We start from the raw sequence: 23,128 nt of genomic DNA, 5'->3' as shown, positions 1-23,128 counted from the left end.
GTAGGTCAGAAAATATAACAATATAATTTCTTCCTAGCATTTCCTGAGTGTATGAATGAGTTCAGTACTTCCCCAAACCGAATTTGCACATTTAATACATCACACACCACCAGAGACATCTTTTGATTACAAATACAAGTTCACACTCTAGTCTGCTCAAGAGTCCATTTCTTTACAACATATTTTGTCTCTTAATAAACACCGTACATATAGAACTAAATATATGTGTGAATGTGTGTGTGTATGCTTGTGTGTGTGTTTCTGCTAACTAAAGCAAAGCAAACATCTCCTATGCTCTTCCATTTTTTTAAGAGCTGAATCAAGGGGCGCCTGGGTGGCTCAGTCGGTTGAGTGTCTGACTTCGGCTCAGGTCATTTTCTCGTGGTTTGTGGGTTCGAGCCCCGCGTCGGGCTCTGTGCTGACAGCTCGGAGCCTGGAGCCTGCTTCCGATTCTGTGTCTCCCTCTCTCTCTGCCCCTCCCCTGCTTGTGCTCTGTCTCTTTCTGTCTTTCAAAAATAAATAAAATGTAAAAAAAAAAAAAAAATTAAAAAAAAAAAAGCTGAATCAGAGCATCATTCCTCATTCATTTATTCTCCTGATCATATCCATTCCTGTGATGTCTTACAATTAGTAACACTAATGACCTTTAATGCTGTCAAAGATTTGCAAACAGAATTTTAACAAGGTGCATCTAATATTCAGGAAATGAGCTCTTCTTCGATTGCTCTGTACGAAACAAACAGGAACAATAACAAACATAAAAACCACCTCTCCTGTATACTGATTGAAAGTGTTCCTATGGTGAAAGCAGCATCTGTTGAGGTCAGTTAAGATACCTGTCTCAATTTCCTTTGAAATTAAGCTCGTGAATTAAGAATGTGTAAGTAAATTAAAATTTTTATAATAAATTCTAATATAGTGTTTTAAGCTTTAACAAGATTGGAGACATAACTCTTATTTAAGTAATTAATAATGTGATTATTAATAGGATTTTCCAGTGTGCCAAGCGTTATTCTTTTTATATTTACCCTTATATATGATATAATGGAGGTATCCACATTCTGAACATGAAAATAATTTATTTCATTTTATTTTTTTTTAAGTTTATTTATTTATTTTGAGAGATAGCGTGCTCATGAGTGGGGGAGAGGTAGAGAGAGTGGGTGAGGGAGAATTCCAAGCAGGCTCCACACTGCCAGCACAAAACCCAGCGGGGGCTCAATCTCACGAAATGTGAGATCGTGACCTGAGCCAAAATCAAGAGCCGTACACTTAACCAGCTAAACCACCCAGGTGCTCTGAAAATAATTGACTTTAATTGGCAAGGTATTTTATTCAAGATCAGCTGGAAGACTCAAAACCAGGACAGTTTTAATTCAGGTTCTGTTTTAATAAGCATTCCCCACTGCCCAGACAAAATGATTATCTGTGATCAAGCTTATGATTTGCTCAGCGCTGGATTGTTTATAAATCATGCGAATATCTCATTTTATCAGAGACGATGATTTGATCTTAAAGAGAGAAAATTGCTGAAGTGAAAGAGCAGGACTTACGATTCTAAGACACAGTCCTATCTGGTGAGTTTGCCGGTCCAGAGTATTCACTCTAAATTCACTGATAAATTTTTCAAACCTTAACCCCAACACCAGAATCATGTTTGGTCTTACTTCAAGGGGAGAATCAAATGAGGCAATAGAAAAAGAGCTTTGGGGCTAACAGAAGCATCTGTCTCTGGCTCATTGAACAGGACCCACAGAAACCCAAGAAAGGATGCAAATTATTTTAAAAGGGCAGCAGGTGTTGCTTCTAAGTTGCAACAACCATCAGGAGGTTTCATTTAAATTCACATGCCAACAACGTCTGTTAGATTTTTCTCCTAATAGGCAATCACTTGACAATGAAGCAGAGTAGCTCAAGTTGAAATTTTCCTGGGATTCAGTATTCAATATTGCCTACAGATTGGTGAGAATTGCCAAAAGCTTAAGGTAACAAAGAATATTGTATTTTTTAGTATAATTCAAAAGTCTGAAAAGAATGAAGTCAATTTTTTACTGTTTTATAGCAAATAAAAATAATGACTTAGAGATCAAAATCTGTACTGTCTCAGATTCATATTTTTCTCAGTCGAGGGCTATGAATTCAATGCGCTAGTTAAAACACGTGATTATAAAAAATAAAACATGTCTGAGAAAAACAATGACAGTATAATCTATGGGGGGAAAATGTTTTATTGTCAGAGCATAAAATAATGTAGAATTTGCTTCTATAACATAAAACAGTGTAGAAATTACTAGGAAATAGGTTTCCTTTTTTCAAAGCTCATTAATTTTTTTTTTTTTTGGGGGGGGGTAGGCGCAGAGAACGAGGGAGACAGAAAATCCCAAGCAGGCTCTGCACTGTCCACACAGAGCTCGACATGGGGCTTGATCTAAGGAGCCAAGAGATCATGACCTGAGCCAAAATCAAGAATTAATTTAGAGGTCTGGGAACTTCCTCCTCCTTGGATTCAATTAATTTGCTGAAGTGGAAACTCAGAGGAACATCTTACTCACTAGGTCGTAATGCAAGAACAGCCAGATGGAAGAGATGTGTAGAGCCAGGTATGGGGAAAGGGTGCAGAGCTTCCATGCTCCCTCTGAGCCACTCTCCCTGAATGTCCACATGTTCACCAATCTGGAAGCTCTCTGAATCCAGTCATTTTGGTTTTTTATGGAGGCTTCATTGCATAGGCATGATTTATTAAATAACTGGCCACTGATGAATGATTTCACCTCCAGTCCCTCTCCCCTCCCAGGAAATCAGGGAGTGGGACTAAAAGTTTCCCTCCTCTATTTTAGGTGGGTTCCTCTGGCAACCAATCCCCTTCCTCAGGTGCTTTCCAAAAGTCACCTCATTAACATTAACCCAATTGTGGTGGAAAGGGGCTTATGAATGACAAGATATCCATTTTACCCTATGGTCCAGAGTCAGATTTCAGGAACTGAGGTCAGGATTAAATATTATGACAAAAGATGCTCCCATTGCTCTTATCACTTAGGAGATTTCAAGGGTTACGGAGCTGTGAGCCAGGAACCATGAAGGAAGGCCAAATATATACCAAATATGCATTTGGTCATCAGCATGAAATACATATTTCTTATAAATCACAATACTGCAAATTCATTTTAGTATATTTTGTTTTGTTTTTAATAGTGTATAGTATATTCATTGAATAATATTCTGAGAAAGGTCTATAGGCTTCATCCAACTGACCAAGGGGTCTATAGCAGAAAAAAAATTTAAGATCCCTAACTCCACTCCAAAACTTTTCTCTTTCTCCTATTCCACATTCAGTAACATTGTGACCTGTCCCCTCTACCTTCAGAATATATCTCAATCTAACCATTTACATTATCTCTAACACTACTCTCTTATAATAGGCCACCATCTTTCTGACACTACTGAAACAGCCTTCTCACACATCTTCTTGCCTCCAATCTTGACCTCTAGAGCAGGTGTATCTCAGCTGGGAGTTACTGTGCTCTCCTTCTTGCCAAGGGAATTCGGCAGAGTCTGTGGACAGTTTTGGTTGTCACAACTTAAAGGGTGTTATTAGTATCTACTGGGCAAAGGCCAGGGATGTTGCTAAACACCCTACAGTGCAAAGGATAGCCCTGTACAACAACAATTTACCTGCCTCAAAATATCGATGGTTCTTAGGTTGAGGACTCCTGCTCTATAGTCTTTCTCCACATATAATATTCTTTTAAGAAATTCAAGGAAGATTGGGTTCCATGCCTTTTGTAAGATTCTCCTCACATTGAGAAGAAACCCAGTACTCTTTACTGTGTCCTATAAAGCCTTGCATGACCTGCCCCCTGACTATGTCTGCGAGACCTCCTCCTCATTCACTCTGATGCAGCCACACTAGCCTTCTTACTGATTTTAAGAGAACTCCACCCCTTTTGGTTTTCTCACTTAAGGGCCTTGCATATCTAAATTCTAGGATCTAGAATATTCTACTTTTAGATATTTACTTGGCTTACTCCATTCTGGGATCAGAAGTCACCTTTCATAACTAAAATAACATCTCACCAATTCACCTGTGGTCCAACAGAACTATTATTATTTCAATCAGGAACTAATGAGCATGTGCAATTCTGTACCTGGTAATTCTACTATCAGTAACCCCTATGGGTCAGATCTTTCTTTTCATGTCAGTTTTCATCCAGATGGTATTATCTTCTCATCTGCATGGATATGTTTTACTTTGTGCAGGTCATTACATTTGTAGTGACTGTTTGTAGAACTTTGAGCCCTAAGATAAACATTTTTGTCCTCCAGGTAGAATTTGTCTGATTCTATCAATACTTTTAGTGAAAGATCATCTTCATCCACTTTCAGAGACTGAAACTATTTGAAGCTGAGGCAAAGGCCCTGATAAGTTCCTTCTAGTTCATTTGTGCTCCTAGGGCTTTTGGTGGGGTGGAGGTGAAAGCAACCCAAAACCTTGGCTCCATCAAGGCTTTCTGGACCAGAATAACATGGTCCAACATGTCTGTGAAAAAGTCCAGTTCAGTCTTTGGAGCTCAGCTGTCCCATCTGTAATCTAAAAAATTATTATCTGCATTAACTCCTCAGTATTGATAATAAAGGGAAAAGCCTGAAGTGGAAAAAAAAAAAACAGTAATAAAGCTAATAGTGTAACCTAAGCATTCTCTGAAAAAGTAAACAGGAATAGAGGCCAGGGTAATAAGCAACAATAACAACAACATTTAACAGAACACTACTGTTTAAGGTGAATAAAGCAGATGAGTGAATCAGATGTCACTGTGAGTGATTAGACTTGGAAGACATGTAGTCTAAAACATAGTGGAAACATTAATAGAGAAGGTTTTTGTTTTCTTTTAGGAAAATTCATTTAAACTGTTCATTTAGGAATAATTCATTAAGTCCCTGTATGTATGTATAATACATGCTATATGCCAGGCCCTAATCAACATTGATTACAATTGTGATTAAAGGAAACTCATGGTTTTCAGATATGCAAATTATACTGTGAAAGGCAGAGAAGTGGACAGAAAACTAGAGTACAGTATAGTATGGTACAATACAGTGTGGTATAATAGGGGTATATATGAAATATTACCACAGAGAAGGGGTGACTATCTCAGGAAGAAACAAAAATGAAAGCTAAGTAGAAGTCAACCACACCAAGAGTTGGTAGAACACGTATGGAGTGTTTTCACCCTAGAAAAGAGAAAATGCCAGTGAAATCATGGCTTGTTTAAGTAAGCACAAGACACTCAACATGTATGGAACTACAGTATGAGGTAGATAGTGATAGAAGAAAGCGGGTTCAAAATCACACTTGGACTTTATTTTGAAGACAGTTGAAGAATTTGGGCATCATGCTATTTACCTGATCACAAATAGGTATGACATGTGCTTGTTGTCCTTCAAGAATAGGACGCCTGTGTTGCAATAATGTGTTTCTGGTATTGATGGGTTTATCATTCTCATTTGACGTGAATTATTTCAAGTCTGAAACAGAAACTTTAAAAAAAATCATGATAGGAGTTTCTGAGTGGCTCAGGTGGTTAAGTGTCAGACTTTGGCTCAGGTCCTGATATCACATCTTGTGAGTTTGAGCCTTGCATCGGGCTCTCTGCGGTCAGCGCAGAGCCAGCTTTAGATCCTCTGTCTCCCTCACTCTGCACCCCCCTGCACTTTCTCTCTCTCTCTCTGTCTCAAAAATAAAAATAAACATTAAAAAATTATAATAAGTTCTTAGGTATTTGCCTTTATGACTTAAAATGAGTGTGGGCTTTGAAATCTCACAAACCTTTGCTCAAATCTCAGCTCTGCTCCTCCTGTATGTGGGTGTGAGCAAACCATTTAGCCTTCCAGACTGGGGTGTAATTTCTAACTAATGCTTATATCACACAAATAGCTAAACTAGAGGATTCCTGAAGACCCGGAAATACTAAAAAATATAGATTCAGAACTTTGCCTCTGAGAATACTAAGAATGAGATAAAACATTTTTAAAAGTTACAAGGCAAAAATGAAAGTGCTTTAGAAGAAGCTACACTAGTCACTAAGTTTTAAACATTGAATCTTTCCTTTTGACACTGCAGGTTATGCATGTTTCTTAGAATTCCCCACATGGAGGGCAAACCTGGCAAGAGATCACTCGACTCTGCACTCATCGTCTTATGATCTGCCTTTGAAAGTCTAAAATTTTATCTTTCGCTTTACCAGTTTTTATGCTATTACTTCTTATAATGCCCTCTTCAGCACCTCCAATCTCAGGAGATTATGGTCTCCAGGACCTAAATGTTCAACATTACCTTGCGATCTCTCACTCTAAGTTCATTTCCAGATCATAATCTGAATAGTCTCTGTGACTCTAATTATTGAGAAAACTATAAAAGAGAAAAGCTATAATATTGATATCATTATATCCAAACATACACATACTGTCACTTCCCAAATGCCTCTTTCTGGGACTCCAGGTAACTATAACCAAGGATAATTGGAATTCTAACCACCTGCATGTAATTAACCAAACATCACTGTCTTCGTTTATGATTAGGGTCCCTGTTGACAATAACTGAATTCAAGGGCTTAATTATAGCAGTGTGTAATTGAAACAAAGGTGGCAAAAACTCAAAATACAAAGCAAAACAAAATATATATTTCTTCCATGGTTAATTGCTACTGCTCTTACAAAGAAGCAAGTTCAAATGAATTGAATTCCATAGAGTATCTATCTATCTATCAAACTAAATTAGCTTTTAACTTTTATATGCAATTAGAGAATATAGGATTTCTACATATACATACACATATACAATATATCCAAGATAATTACCTAAAAAGTACTGCCTACCAGGTATTACAAATATAAAGTAAATCAAATGTAAGGTAGTGCTGTCCAATAGAAATATCATGTGAGAAATATATGTAGTACTAGATTTTCTAGTAGTCACATTTAACAGTATAAAAAATTAAAGGTGAAATTAATTTTAATATGTATTGTATGTAACTCAGTATATCCAAAATACTATCATGTCAATACCATATCAATATAAAAATATTCACTGAGACATTTCTCATTATTTTTTTCACAAAGTCTTCAAAATCCAGTGTGGATTTTATGCCTGGAAGGCATCTCATTTCAGGTCAGTCTCAGATCAACTTTTCAGCAGCTGCATGTGGTATTGTTCTGGACAGTACAGATTTAGATAATTGTTTATTTATCTAATAGGATATTATATTCCAAATGACCACTCTGTAATTTAAGATTTTGTAGAAGATTGAAAGAAGCTGCAGGGGCACATGGGTAGCTCAGTCGGTTGAACCCAACTTTGGCTCAGGTCATGATCTCACAATTTGAGAGTTCGAGTTCCACATCAGCCTCACTGCTGTCAGCCTGTCAACACACAACTCCCGTCAGATCCTCTGTCCCACTCTCTCTGTCCTTCCCCAGCTTGTGCTCTCCCCCAACCGGAAAAAAAAAAAAAAGTCTCAATTGACAACATGATTCAATATTAGAATGTTTTAACTCTTTGCTATAAAAATTGAGACTTTACTCTCTTCCTTTCTACAAGTCTCCAGTAGTTGAGTTAATTATTCTATTCCCATAAAATGTGGACATTTAGACATTTATATTTTCCTCTATTAACATAATTCTTCAGCAATATTTTTTTCTTATGTGTATATGTAAATGAGTTAAGTGCTCAACACTATTTTTTTTGTAAACCATTTCTCCAAATGAAATGTTTAACATTATTTCATTGTCTTTTGACTTAATCAGAGCCTCCCAATGTCAACGTCCATTAAGAATGGCTCGTGGAAGCTGGTGTCCTTGACTTATCACGTTCCTTCTCCTAAATTGACTGTAGTAGGTACTATAATACCTATATAGTGGAGCCGCACTTTCTCTCAGATATTAAGGTATTGGCCTCTGGCTTCTTCCACTGAGTTCCTTTTTTTTTTTTCTTGTGTATTTAACATACAAAAATGTCACAATGTATGACTTAGTCTTTTCATTCTGGATCTTTTTTTTTTCTTCTGTCTAACATGTGGTTGGTCCTTTAAACATGCAGTTCCTATTTTTGTCTCAGGAAACCATTTTGTTTTTTTTGTGTGTGTGTTTTTTTTATTTTTAATTTTTTAATATATGAAATTTACTGTCAAATTGGTTTCCATACAACACCCAGTGCTCATCCCAAAAGGTGCCCTCCTCAATACCCATCACCCACCCTGCCCTCCCTCCCACCCCCCATCAACCCTCAGTTTGTTCTCAGTTTTTAACAGCCTCTTATGCTTTGGCTCTCTCCCACTCTAAACTCTTTTTTTTTTTTTCCTTCCCCTCCCCCATGGGTTTCTGTTACGTTTCTCAGGATCCACATAAGAGTGAAACCATATGGTATCTGTCTTTCTCTGTATGGCTTATTTCACTTAGCATCACACTCTCCAGTTCCATCCACGTTGCTACAAAAGGCCATATTTCATTTTTTCTCATTGCCACGTAGTATTCCATTGTGTATATAAACCACAATTTCTTTATCCATTCATCAGTTGATGGACATTTAGGCTCTTTCCATAATTTGGCTATTGTTGAGAGTGCTGCTATAAACATTGGGGTACAAGTGCCCCTATGCATCAGTACTCCTGTATCCCTTGGATAAATTCCTAGCAGTGCTATTGCTGGGTCATAGGGTAGGTCTATTTTTAATTTTCTGAGGAACCTCCACACTGTTTTCCAGAGGGGCTGCACCAATTTGCATTCCCACCAACAGTGTAAGAGGGTTCCCATTTCTCCACATCCTCTCCAGCATCTATAGTCTCCTGATTTCTTCATTTTGGCCACTCTGACTGGCGTGAGGTGATATCTGAGTGTGGTTTTGATTTGTATTTCCCTTATAAGGAGCGACGTTGAACATCTTTTCATGTGCCTGTTGGCCATCCGGATGTCTTCTTTAGAGAAGTGTCTATTCATGTTTTCTGCCCATTTCTTCACTGGGTTATTTGTTTTTCGGGTGTGGAGTTTGATGAGCTCTTTATAGATTTTGGATACTAGCCCTTTGTCCGATGTGTCATTTGCAAATATCTTTTCCCATTCCGTTGGTTGCCTTTTAGTTTTGTTGGTTGTTTCCTTTGCTGTGCAGAAGCTTTTTATCTTCATAAGGTCCCAGTAATTCACTTTTGCTTTTAATTCCCTTGCCTTTGGGGATGTGCCGAGTCAGAGATTGCTACGGCTGAGGTCAGAGAGGTCTTTTCCTGCTTTCTCCTCTAAGGTTTTGATGGTTTCCTGTCTCACATTCAGGTCCTTTATCCATTTTGAGTTTATTTTTGTGAATGGTGTGAGAAAGTGGTCTAGTTTCAACCTTCTGCATGTTGCTGTCCAGTTCTCCCAGCACCATTTGTTAAAGAGACTGTCTTTTTTCCATTGGATGTTCTTTCCTGCTTTGTCAAAGATGAGTTGGCCATACGTTTGTGGGTCTAGTTCTGGGGTCTCTATTCTATTCCATTGGTCCATGTGTCTGTTTTTATGCCAATACCATGCTGTCTTGATGATGACAGCTTTGTAGTAGAGGCTAAAGTCTGGGATTGTGATGCCTCCTGCTTTGGTCTTCTTCTTCAAAATTACTTTGGCTCTTCGGGCCTTTTGTGGTTCCATATGAATTTTAGGATTGCTTGTTCTAGTTTCGAGAAGAATGTTGGTGCAATTTTGATTGGGATTGCATTGAATGTGTAGATAGCTTTGGGTAGTATTGACATTTTGACAATATTTATTCTTCCAATCCATGAGCAGGGAATGTCTTTCCATTTCTTTATATCTTCTTCAATTACCTGCATAAGCTTTCTATAGTTTTCAGCATACAGATCTTTTACATCTTTGGTTAGATTTATTCCTAGGTATTTTATGCTTCTTGGTGCAATTGTGAATAGGATCAGTTTCTTTATTTGTCTTTCTGTTGCTTCATTGTTAGTGTATAAGAATGCAACTGATTTCTGTACACTGATTTTGTATCCTGCAACTTTGCTGAATTCATGTATCAGTTCTAGCAGACTTTTGGTGGAGTCTATCGGATTTTCCATGTATAATATCATGTCATCTGCAAAAAGCGAAAGCTTGACTTCATCTTTGCCAATTTTGATGCCTTTGATTTCCTTTTGTTGTCTGATTGCTGATGCTAGAACTTCCAGCACTATATTAAACAACAGCGGTGAGAGTGGGCATCCCTGTCGTGTTCCTGATCTCAGGGAAAAAGCTCTCAGTTTTTCCCCGTTGAGGATGATGTTAGCTGTGGGCTTTTCATAAATGGCTTTTATGATCTTTAAGTATGTTCCTTCTATCCCGACTTTCTCAAGGGTTTTTATTAAGAAAGGGTGCTGGATTTTGTCAAAGGCCTTTTCTGCATCGATTGACAGGATCATATGGCTCTTCTCTTTTTTTTTGTTAATGTGATGTCTCACGTTAATCGATTTGTGAATGTTGAACCAGCCCTGCATCCCAGGAATGAATCCCACTTGATCATGGTGAATAATTCTTTTTATATGCCGTTGAATTCGATTTGCTAGTATCTTATTGAGAATTTTTGCATCCATATTCATCAGAGATATTGGCCTGTAGTTCTCTTTTTTTACTGGGTCTCTGTCTGGTTTAGGAATCAAAGTAATACTGGCTTCATGGAATGAGTCTGGAAGTTTTACTTCCCTTTCTATTTCTTGGAATAGCTTGAGAAGGATAGGTATTATCTCTGCTTTAAACGTCTGGTAGAACTCCCCTGGGAAGCCATCTGGTCCTGGACTCTTATTTGTTGGGAGATTTTTGATAACCGATTCAATTTCTTCGCTGGTTATGGGTCTGTTCAAGCTTTCTATTTCCTCCTGATTGAGTTTTGGAAGAGTGTGGGTGTTTAGGAATTTGTCCATTTCTTCCAGGTTGTCCAATTTGTTGGCATATAATTTTTCATAGTATTCCCTGATAATTGTTTGTATCTCTGAGGGATTAGTTGTAATAATTCCATTTTCATTCATGATTTTATCTATTTGGGTCATCTCCCTTTTCTTTTTGAGAAGCCTGGCTAGAGGTTTGTCAATTTCGTTTATTTTTTCAAAAAACCAACTCTTGGTTTCGTTGATCTGCTCTACCGTTTTTTTAGATTCTATATTGTTTATTTCTGCTCTGATCTTTATGATTTCTCTTCTTCTGCTGGGTTTAGGCTGCCTTTGCTGTTCTGCTTCTATTTCCTTTAGGTGTGCTGTTAGATTTTGTATTTGGGATTTTTCTTGTTTCTTGAGATAAGCCTGGATTGCAATGTATTTTCCTCTCAGGACTGCCTTCGCTGCATCCCAAAGCGTTTGGATTGTTGTATTTTCATTTTTGTTTGTTTCCGTATATTTTTTAATTTCTTCTCTAATTGCCTGGTTGACCCACTCATTCGTTAGTAGGGTGTTCTTTAACCTCCATGCTTTTGGAGGTTTTCCAGACTTTTTCCTGTGGTTGATTTCAAGCTTCATAGCATTGTGGTCTGAAAGTATGCATGGTATAATTTCAATTCTTGTAAACTTATGAAGGGCTGTTTTGTGACCCAGTATATGATCTATCTTGGAGAATGTTCCATGTGCACTCGAGAAGAAAGTATATTCTGTTGCTTTGGGATGCAGAGTTCTAAATATATCTGTCAAGTCCATCTGATCCAATGTATCATTCAGGGCCCTTGTTTCTTTATTGACCATGTGTCTAGATGATCTATCCATTTCTGTAAGTGGAGTGTTAAAGTCCCCTGCAATGACCACATTCTTATCAATAAGGTTGCTTATGTTTATGAGTAATTGTTTTATATATTTGGGGGCTCCGGTATTTGGCGCATAGACATTTATAATTGTTAGCTCTTCCTGATGGATAGACCCTGTAATTATTATATAATGCCCTTCTTCATCTCTTGTTACAGCCTTTAATTTAAAGTCTAGTTTGTCTGATAGAAGTATGGCTACTCCAGCTTTCTTTTGGCTTCCAGTAGCATGATAAATAGTTCTCCATCCCCTCACTCTCAATCTAAAGGTGTCCTCAGATCTAAAATGAGTCTCTTGTAGACAGCAAATAGATGGGTCTTGTTTTTTTATCCATTCTGATACCCTATGTCTTTTGGTTGGCGCATTTAATCCATTTACATTCAGTGTTATTATAGAAAGATACGGGTTTAGAGTCATTGTGATGTCTGTATGTTTTATGCTTGTAGTGATGTCTCTGGTACTTTGTCTCACAGGATCCCCCTTAGGATCTCTTGTAGGGCTGGTTTCGTGGTGACAAATTCCTTCAGTTTTTGTTTGTTTGGGAAGACCTTTATCTCTCCTTCTATTCTAAATGACAGACTTGCTGGATAAAGGATTCTCGGCTGCATATTTTTTCTGTTTAGCACACTGAAGATATCGTGCCAAGCCTTTCTGGCCTGCCAAGTTTCAAAGGAGAGATCAGTCACGAGTCTTATAGGTCTCCCTTTATATGTGAGGGCACGTTTATCCCTTGCTGCTTTCAGAATTTTCTCTTTATCCTTATATTTTGCCAGTTTGACTATGATATGTCGTGCAGAAGATCGATTCAAGTTACGTCTGAAGGGAGTTCTCTGTGCCTCTTGGATTTCAATGCCTTTTTCCTTCCCCAGTTCAGGGAAGTTCTCAGCTATAATTTCTTCAAGTACCCCTTCAGCACCTTTCCCTCTCTCTTCCTCCTCTGGGATACCAATTATGCGTATATTATTTCTTTTTAGTGTATCACTTAGTTCTCTAATTTTCCCCTCATACTCCTGGATTTTTTTATCTCTCTTTCTTTCAGCTTCCTCTTTCTCCATAACTTTATCTTCTAGTTCACCTATTCTCTCCTCTGCCTCTTCAATCCGAGCCGTGGTGGTTTCCATTTTGTTTTGCATTTCGTTTAAAGCGTTTTTCAGCTCCTCGTGACTGTTCCTTAGTCCCTTGATCTCTGTGGCAAGAGATTCTCTGCTGTCCTGTATACTGTTTTCAAGCCCAGCGATTAATTTTATGACTATTATTCTAAATTCACTTTCTGTTATATTATTTAAATCCTTTTTGATCAGTTCATTAGCTGTTGTTATTTCCTGGAGATTCTTCTGAGGGGAATTCTTCCGTTTGGTCATTTTGGATAGTCCCTGGAGTGGTGAGGACCCGCAGGGCACTTCCCCCGTGCTGTGGTGTACAACTGGAGTTGGTGGGCGGGGCCGCAGTCTGACCTGATGTCTGCCCCCAGCCCACCGCTGGGGCCACAGTCAGACTGGTGTGTGCCTTCTCTTCCCCTCTCCTAGGGGCGGGATTCACTGTGGGGTGGCGTGGCCCGTCTGGGCTACTTGCACACTGCCAGGCTTGTGGTGCTGGGGATCTGGCGTATTAGCAGGGGTGGGTAGGCAAGGTGCACGGGGGCGGGAGGGGCAGGCTTAGCTCGCTTCTCCTTAGGTGATCCACTTCAGGAGGGGCCCTGTGGCAGCGGGAGGGAGTCAGATCTGCTGCTGGAGGTTTGGCTCTGCAGAAGCACAGAGTTGGGTGTTTGCGTGGAGTGAGCAAGTTCCCTGGCAGGAACTGGTTCTCTTTGGGATTTTGGCTGGAGGATGGGCGAGGGAGGTGGTGCTGGCGAGCGCCTTTGTTCCCCACCAAGCTGAGCTCTGCCGTCCGGGGGCTCAGCAGCTCTCCCTCCCTTTGTCCTCCAGCCTTCCCGCTTTCTGAGCAGAGCTGTTAACTTATGACCTCCCAGATGCTAAGTCGCGCTTGCTATCGGAACACAGTCCGTCCCTCCGCTTTTGCCAGCCAGACTCGGGGGCTCTGCTTGGCCGGCGAGCCGCCCCTCCGCCCCGGCTCCCTCCCGCCAGTCCGTGGAGCGCGCACCGCCTCGCCGCCCTTCCTACCCTCTTCCGTGGGCCTCTCGTCTGCGCTTGGCTCCGGAGACTCCGTTCTGCTAATCCTCTGGCGGTTTTCTGGGTTCTTTAGGCAGGTGTAGGTGGAATCTAAGTGATCAGCAGGACGCGCGGTGAGCCCAGCGTCCTCCTACGCCGCCATCTTCCCCAGCAATCAGGAAACCATTCTGTAATCATGATATCTCTTTTGTCTCTTTTATCTCTTTAATATTAATTTTTATTCTATGTCTGTGGGAACATTTTGGACACTTGTATCTTTCACTCCCCTTACCGTCGCTCTAAATTTTTTCTTCATTTAATTTAAAAAAAATCTTTTTTTCTGCAGAAGAAACTTGATTGTCAACCATGAGTTATCTGATTTATTTATGTTCTAAGTTATACAATAGTTTTTGATGGATTTATTTTGGCCATTAATTTGTTTCTTTAGTTCTGCAATCTCCATTTTTATTTCTCTGCTGTTTTATCTTCATATTTTTGAGATCTTGCCATATCAAATTCACATTTTCAACAGATTTTCTGATAGCAAATTTTATGTGTCTGAAATTTTATACTCTTCTTAGGGGATTTAATTTTTTGTCCTGGTATTCCCCACCCCCCATCTTCTGCATGTAAACTCTATTCCCTTTTTTTTTTTTTCCTAATTTTCTTCACCTAGATAATGTCTATTTTCATGAGTTTTAATGTAATCTATTTTCTTAGCCATATTATGTGGGAATCCCCCATCACTGGTTTTACTTTAGGCTCAAGTTTGCTTGCATTCCTTACTGAACCACAATTTAAGTGTCCTTTATTTTTATACCTGATGTAACCGGACAGAGGGAGAACTCAACAGTTCACAGAACTCAATATTCACAGAACTCTGTGAATCTTTTGTTGGAGAGAATGATTCTAGTTTATTTGCCAGTCTGTTTGCTTCTATGAGATTTTGGTAAATGTCTTATCAAACGTTCTCCGTGAAAGAGGAGTTATATATTCCACTTCCATGAGAGGATATTGTTGGAATTTGCACAATACCCCTAAATCAACGTGGGGAATTAAGGCATTTGCTTAACATAAGAAGCAGTCAGAACTGGATATTCATTTTTAAATTTTCATCCTGATAGTAGTTGTGATCACAAAACATCACAAATATATATATATATGAAAGGATTAAGACAATTATTTTATGTAGATTTAATTATTGTTCCAATATATATTGTCTAAATCTACAAGGTGAACTTTTACAGTGATTTTGCAAAGAAATCATATGAATCTCGCCAAATTACATTAGATTGAAACAATACATAATGAGCACAAAATAATTCGTGTTGCTTTCAGCCTAAATTCAATTACTCTGTGTTATAAGAATAATGATCCGAAGAAAATTTAATCTTATAATATAAATGCACACATGTAATGAAGAGAAATACATCTCCAGGAAAAAATGTTGACTAGCCTTTATGGTGCTGACATTACTCACAAGTGTAATAGATAAGGAAGCCACTATTAAAATCCAATGAGTATTACTTAGTTAGAAGAAGAAAGCAGGAATATATATTCCTTAATTTTTTTTTCAAAAATACACTTATTGAGCACCTATTATGAGGACAGTGCTTTCTTTTCTAGATCGAAACTATGCAGCAGAAAATGGAATACCCAAAATCTTACACACTAGAGTGAGAAATAGACAATATATAAGTAGACAACCGTGCAGCATAATTACAGCTTCCATGAAGAAAAATGAGGCAGGTCAAAAAATAAAAAGTGCGTGTCTTTTTAAAGAGAACTAAGTGAAATGACTTGTGTATCTAATGTATTTGATGAGATAGTTTGGGGAATTTCATTTGTGCGAAACATTTTTGGTTTATTTGCATGAGAGTTTACTAATTTTGTATCTCTTCATTGGATAGAGTTATACAACAAGAGAAAATATGCACGTGTATTTACATAAATTTTAATACACTAGAAACTAAGTAATAAAAAAATAGGACCAATGTATTAAAGGTGTGAAAATAATGGCAGAAAATTAAAGGGGTACCGGCTCCCGGTAAATCTGCTTTGAAATGTGCTCCAACGATCATGCAATATTAGAAAGACAAGGATTGGTGATTTAAGTGATGACAGCATTAACAACAACAACAAAAAACCATGTTAAATAATGACATATAAATGTGAATTTATTACGTTTCAATTACTGACACTCCAAATATATTTTTAATGAAACAGGAAGTGGTTTGCCAAATGTGTGTTGTTCTACTGAAGTTCATTGGCTGTGCTGACGGAAGGTGCTGGTACAAATTTTTCTAATGAGACAAGAAATCACCGTTTTTTCATGACAAAGAAAATCCATGATTGAAATACTTAATCTGATACAATATGATTATATCAAATTACATACTTCGCTATTTTTAACAAGCTAAATAAGCTTGATTTGATGATTTAGTGTTGCACAGATACTACCTTGATGAAAGATGCAGAATTCCATGAGAAAATTCAAACAAAGTTTGGGCATATTGAACAATTTGACTTTTACAATTTTGAGTGAATTAATTTAAAGGATAAGTAATACAGGATTTAAAAATTTCTAAATTATATTCTTGGGGATGTAAAAGTGTTATATGATATGATATAATTGGATACATCCAACACATAAAATAAGAATATATTGCTGAGAATCTATTGAACTCCCTCTAAATGAAAAATTTATTGATTCAAGAAAATGAGTATTTCATACCTCAATTTTGAAAATAAAATGACATTTTATTTTTTTTCCAACTTCTGGCTCAAGCAAAGTGAGCATCACAGATTTAGAAATTGTGTGGATATTATATTCATAATGATTTATGATTACAACACATTTCAATATCCCATCTTATAATGAGGATATGATTCACAATGGCTGGCAACCAAGGTTTTCTAGATAGTATTTATTTAAATTAAAGGGAGAAATAAATCAATATAGAAAGGCAACTGTTATCTAGAATAACTAGTTTTTAAACATATAAATCAAAATGATTTAAAAATAAATTAGTAACTAGTTAAATAATAAACAAATGTTAACATATAATGATATACAAATATTTAATGACATAGAAATAAATAAATCATTATTTAGTTAGATAGTGGACTTTCACAAATAACTTTATGTAAAATAAATGAATCCTCAGATAAAATGTTTAAAAATTACTTTTACGGAAAATATGGAACTGTTGAAGGTTTTTTTGAAGGATTATATTTGAATTTAGATAGCTCCTTAAGGTTGCCCAGGGAAAAGTCTAACAAGTTGGGCACAATGGAAGGTAAGGAAGGCAGCCAGAGAACTCTATTATAAAATTAGAGTTAGTTTATGGGATGGAAATCTAAATTGTGAGAAGAAGGAAAGGATGGATTCAGAATTGTTTTGGGAATGCACTCAAGATGTTTTTGTTGGTTCAAAGTGAGGAACACATATATATATTCTCTGCAATAATAAGTCATCATTATTGCTAGGACTGATAACCAAACAGCACAGCAGTTGGTGTCTCACGTGAGTAGTACGAGAGTGGTGTTAATATTCTCACTGACCTACATCAGTGACGTCAGGGCAGATTTTGCTCTCATCTGAAATCCTCTTTGTATCTTATGGCAAACACACAGAGCCTATGCAACATCTCATTGGACTAAGAATATGTATGGACTAATCAATAACAAGTTGGGTCAAATGATCCTTAATCCTGAGGATTTATTACAAGGCAAGTGGAAACATGTGGAGTATGTGCATTGTCCTACCTTCATCATCCATTGGTTAATTAATAACTCTATTTAAAAGAGGATACTCATCTAAGACCAAATATCCTCTATATCATCTTTATAAGATGATATCATGATATCATCTAAGACTAAATGTCCCCTATATCATCTTTATCATCTCCAGTGAAGGAGAATGCTGTCTCTTATAGCTACACAATTTAATTTGGGATGATGCTAAACATTAGAATGCTCTCTCTTGATTCAAACTGGAATTGCCTTCCCTCTCAACCAGTAATATTACATTTACCTATAATCTGAGGCCACACAGAACAAATTCTAATTTCTCCTTGATTTAATACTGCTTACAAATATGCAGGCAATTTTTATACTTATGGTCCTGAACTAAGAATTAGTGTTGTAGATTAGATTAAATATTCTTATTCCCAAATTCCTGCACTGATTTCTTGGATGATATAAATCTAACCCTAGCTATTTTCTCTTGAATGTGCTACAGTGTATCTGCAGCTCCCCCAGAATTTTACCAAAGAAATCAGACCTTCGTCCAGCAGTCCCACTGTGTTGCTAGAGTAGAAGATGTTCCTTAACTCTGCCTTGTGTTTCTGTCTGGTCACTTGCTGGCAGCTGGGCATGCTTTCACACTACAGTGTGGAAAATTCCAGATGAGGGCTGTAAGAACAGCATGATGGGAGTCCCTCACAGTCTGTTTTCCTGGAAGCTTCAGTAGATCTAACTCAGATGCAGTATACACTTGTGCAATGAAAGGTAAGTGCTTCATCAGCCACTATCCTGTTCACACTGCATCAGGAAGAGTGTACCACCCTCCCTCACTTGCAACCCTCTTATGCACAACTAACCAAACCATACGGAAAAAGCTAGAATAAATAGCTACAATACTAACATGTTTATTTGTAAACCTGGCGCTCAAGGAGGGTTGGAGATGCAACATTATCGTGCACACTAGGTTTCAAGACAGCCAAATCAACAAGCACTGGAAGGCAGAAAGCAAAGCAGGTGGAATTCTTGGCTGGGTTATGTCAACACATACATGTCATAACTCTTTTTCATTTAGAGTACCACTTGGATGGTGCTATCATGAAACAATGAACACCAGGAAGCAAGCTTAGAATTCCCTATATCATTTGTGCCCTAAAAACTATTAATCCTTGAATATTTTTCTTAATTTCTCAAATCATTACTGAGCAGATTGCTCAATACCCCCCAAAATGTATTTTGAGTTGTTCTTTCGAAAAGTCTCATTTAAATGGAAAAAAACCACAACAGACATTTATTGAACATGCACAAGTATCAAATTATATATTAATATATTGACTGTACAAAAGAACTTTAGCACTTTATCTCAAATATTTATTTTTTGTGTGTGTCAATAGTATTTTATGGACACCTTTACTATTGTTTTATAGATAACAGAAACAGGGGCTGAGAAACCCAGCAATCTGCTCATAGTGAGAAACCAACATTGGTAACCTGAGAGTTGAATCTCATCACATCTCACTTAAAGTCCAAGCCTGTGTTTTTGTCCACTTGCACACTTATTTGTGACTGAATTTATACTATCAACCATCAAGCCATTTCTCTGCAGGTAAAACCCAAATCAATTTAATGCCACATACATTTCTCCACACACTGCTAAGTATACACACAAACAATAAGTATTCAAGGTAAAGTGCTAAATTTCCACTGTCAAAAAAAATTAGGAGTTACTCTCTTGAATAAAAAAAATCCCCTTTTATGGTACAATGGCTTCCCTCTTCTACTTTATCTGATTAAATCCTATACAACTCTCAGGCCAGTTTTAATTTTCTCTGGGTCTGTAATACCTACTCTATCTTTGGTTAGCACCAAACAATTTAATGCTAATAGTAATTGATTTTCAGTTTAGTTTTGTTTATTTAGTTTTAATCTGCTGTTGTTGCTTTGTGAAAAGTAATAGAAAACAGGTCTTCCTCTTGAATATCTGATCAAACAAACTTGACATGTTTATCTGACCAAGGAACAAATAATCCAATTTCTAGTAGGTTATCTTGTTTCTTACTGTTCATAAAAAATGCATTTGCAATATTCATACATTTTAGGACATTCTGTATTGCCCTAGTCGAAAGAGAAGCAGCATTGAGGTCAATGGGACCTATTTAACATTTTCTGGTTGAATAACATGTAGGGAATATTTAAACATTCTAAAAACATATTCATATTCAATCATTTATAAATACAGTTTCTTGACATCACAGAGTTGGAGACAAATGTGATGACACATGAGATACAACCTGTATTATTTGATTCATTCTTACCAGAACTAAAGAGTATGATTAACCCCAGGAATAAAAACTATAGATGTCATCAAAAAATTTCTAAACAAACACAGTTCTCAAAAAAAACCAGACAAAATTCAGCATATATCTATTCCTATTGGGCTGAAGATTTAGGGGGTGACGAATATTCAAGAAAAGTTTGTTTTCATGCCCTGAATTCGAATTATTTCTCTCTCTCCCTTCTCTAAGTGTTCTATTGGTGTAACTCTGCTTATAAAAGTGTTTTCCTGTTTCACTGCACTTTGAGTATAATACAAACTATTCTGAAGCCTGCTGGCATTGTGTACAATAATGATGTGTATACTCAGCTCACTATTTGCCTGCCTATTGCCAATTTCATAATGAAAGAAGAAAACATGTTTTCAAAGAAAGAGGAGTGTGTGGGGGCAGGGGAGAGATGATGAGAAGCACAGACAATAGTGCTGTGAGGTTTCCAAGAATTTCCTCTTTTCATTAAAGATGAAAAATATGAGATAGTTCTCCTGAATATATTGAAAGCCAATTAACTCATTTTTTTAAGGCCTCTTATTATCAAATTGTCATTTGCATAATTGTAAGAGTGGAACTGGCACATTTCTTTGAAATGCAGATTGGCCTTGGATTCTAGTCACAAAATCCTGAAATTAGGCCAAAGCCCTGGGGGAGAGGAAGGTATGGGCACCGAGAGCTCTCATTCAAGAACATTTGAATACTGCAGTAGCTATGTTCAAATGTTTCCACAAATATCAGTTTTCAGGGCAAACAAACACACGGTTTTCAACAAAGCTAATTAGCCAAGTGCCCAGTAATTGGCCCCCTAACCCCTTGCTAGTATTTTCCTTAAAGTAGTCTTCCAAAAAATTAAAACATGCATTACTTGGCCATTTCCAAATCCATTAGGGATACTTTTGGCACTTTACTTATAGCTATGTCCTGAGAGAGTATCAAGAAACTATTACATGAAAAATTACAGAAGTATACATAAACAATGAACTTGACTACGCAATGAACATATATGTTGTGTTAGAAAGGTTCTTTCCTACTTTCTTTCTCCCCACCCATCCTGAGCAAATCAGGGCTTGCACATTAAGTTACATTTTGGTCCCTTTCACCATGTATAATAAAATGGATCATTAATTCTAGAAGCAATATGGCACAGTGATTAATACAAGTAGGATCAAGACAAATCTGAGTTCAAAACTACATTTTACACTCATTGGGTGTATAACCTGGGACTAACTACCTCATAATTTTGAACCTCAGATTCTATCTACAAACCATGAACAACAATAACACTGTATTCATAAAATTTCTTGGATAAATGGATGAAAGCTGGCTTTAGATCTTAGGCACATAATAGGAGCTCAATGAATACAGACACCTTTCTGTTTATCTCCATTAAGCTCAGAGTAACTGGATTCAGGGCAAGTGTTGTGCAAGAACACAAGGACACCAAAGACAAAATAAGAGAAAATTAAACTGATGGGTTTATATTTGATTTTCAAATAAGTAGTAAATAGGTCATAGCAATTACAAAAGTATTTATTTGTAAGTGACAAAAAGCTTGACCACCAGTGTCTTTAAATATAAGGGTACCATTTCCTCATGCAGTAAGAAGCAAAGAGGTGTGTTACCACTAGCATCAGTGATTTAGTTGCTCAGTGATACTATCAGAGACTCAAGATTTTCTATTGTAAAGTTTTGCTATTTTTGGCTTTTAACTTTGGTCCCCTGTATTTAGTCTCATGCTTGTAACATGACTGTTTCTGCCGGAACCACCATATCCATATTCAATATGGGAAAAAGTGAGGACATGTGCTATATGTGAGAGACAACTAATTCTGCTCCTTTTCAGAAAAGGAGATGATTTCCCACATCTCTATAAAAGACTTGCTCATGTCTTATTGTCTAGATCTGAGTCAAGCTGTTAGGTCCAGCTGCAAAAGAGAGCAAGTTTTTAGCTGGGCAAATTGCTACCTCTAACAAAAACCTTTTGCTCACAGGGAAGATGGGAGAGAATGGGGACTGGGTAAACTATGTTAGTGTCTGCATAATAGTCAACAATAGTAACATCAAAATGGTATTAGATTTGTATTCAGTCATTTTATGGTTTCGTCATTACTGTTCTAATATTTAGGTAATGTCAGTAAAGATAGAGGAGTGAGAAATTCTTCTCCTCCATAAAAGCAACAAAGAACTTGTATTAACTATCAGAATCAACCTTTTTGGAACTCTGGATTAACCAATTTTACAGCAACCCAAGGAGCGCTTACAAAAAAAAAAATCTGATTTTTCTTTAAGAACAACAAATTTTGTATTATTTTAACTTACCCCCATACCCTCTTTTGTTCACCAGCTCGTCGGTAGCCATGAAAGTAACAACCCTCATTCCCACTACCAGAACCAACCTCATTTGTCAAGATTTGCAATTATTCTGCCAATTATCTGGCCTGTCTGGGGGCTGCCTTGAAAACTGGCTCAAGAGGTTTGTGTTTATTTCAACCAAGTCAGAGCTGACCATGTGCTGAAGCTGGACATGAGATGGGGGAAGATATCAAAAACATCTATAAGCTAATGTTTTAGTCACTGTTCTTTGGGGCAATAGATAACACTTGGAGAGATCAATAGACCCACTAGGCTAAGGATGTTTCACATACAAAATTTCTAAGGTTCGTTGCATTCAGCTGGGTAAATAGTATCAAGTCTACTTAATGCAGTAGATACAGTCAGAGTGCCTGAACCACTCACCATCTCCACGGCTGGAAAGCTTCCCAAGAGTCAGGATCGCATCTCACTCCCACATCTAGCCTTAGAAGAATAAATAAATTGAGGACACAGAACTCAATACTAGTCAAACCTTAGGATAACCAAAGATCTATTTATTATAAACTTGGCATACAAACATGATTTATCCAATCAGATGCTATTTTCTTGAATATTTTTACTAAGAAATGTCAAAGAAATCATGGCACTTAGCAGTAAGAATGGAAGCAGAAGAAGCATCATGAAGAAAGAGCAGGGAGAAAACCAAAGATAAGTGGCAGAAACTATGAACCATAACAACTCACATAGAGAACATGCATGTAGACTAGTAGATGAAGGGGATTGATCAGGAAAGAGAAAATAAGAAGCAGTTACTTCTTAGCCACGTGTGGCAAATCCTGAACAG

The 23,128-nt window shown here is 37.3% G+C and overlaps 1 long non-coding RNA gene across 1 annotated transcript in view; it reads left to right on the top strand.

Moving 5' to 3' along the window:
• Positions 1-22,551, top strand: part of LOC131487613 (uncharacterized) — a 70,990-nt gene extending 48,439 nt beyond the window's left edge. Inside the window, exons 3-5 of the long non-coding RNA XR_009249849.1 lie at positions 7,117-7,165; positions 18,144-18,412; positions 22,316-22,551. This is a non-coding gene — a long non-coding RNA (uncharacterized LOC131487613). The remainder of the gene's footprint in view (positions 1-7,116; positions 7,166-18,143; positions 18,413-22,315) is intronic.
• The last annotated feature ends 577 nt before the right edge of the window (positions 22,552-23,128 follow it).

This window comes from Neofelis nebulosa, chromosome 10 (genome assembly GCF_028018385.1).
Source record: "Neofelis nebulosa isolate mNeoNeb1 chromosome 10, mNeoNeb1.pri, whole genome shotgun sequence".
Classification (NCBI taxonomy): Eukaryota; Metazoa; Chordata; class Mammalia; order Carnivora; family Felidae; genus Neofelis; species Neofelis nebulosa.
This window is presented reverse-complemented; position numbering and strand designations above follow the sequence as displayed.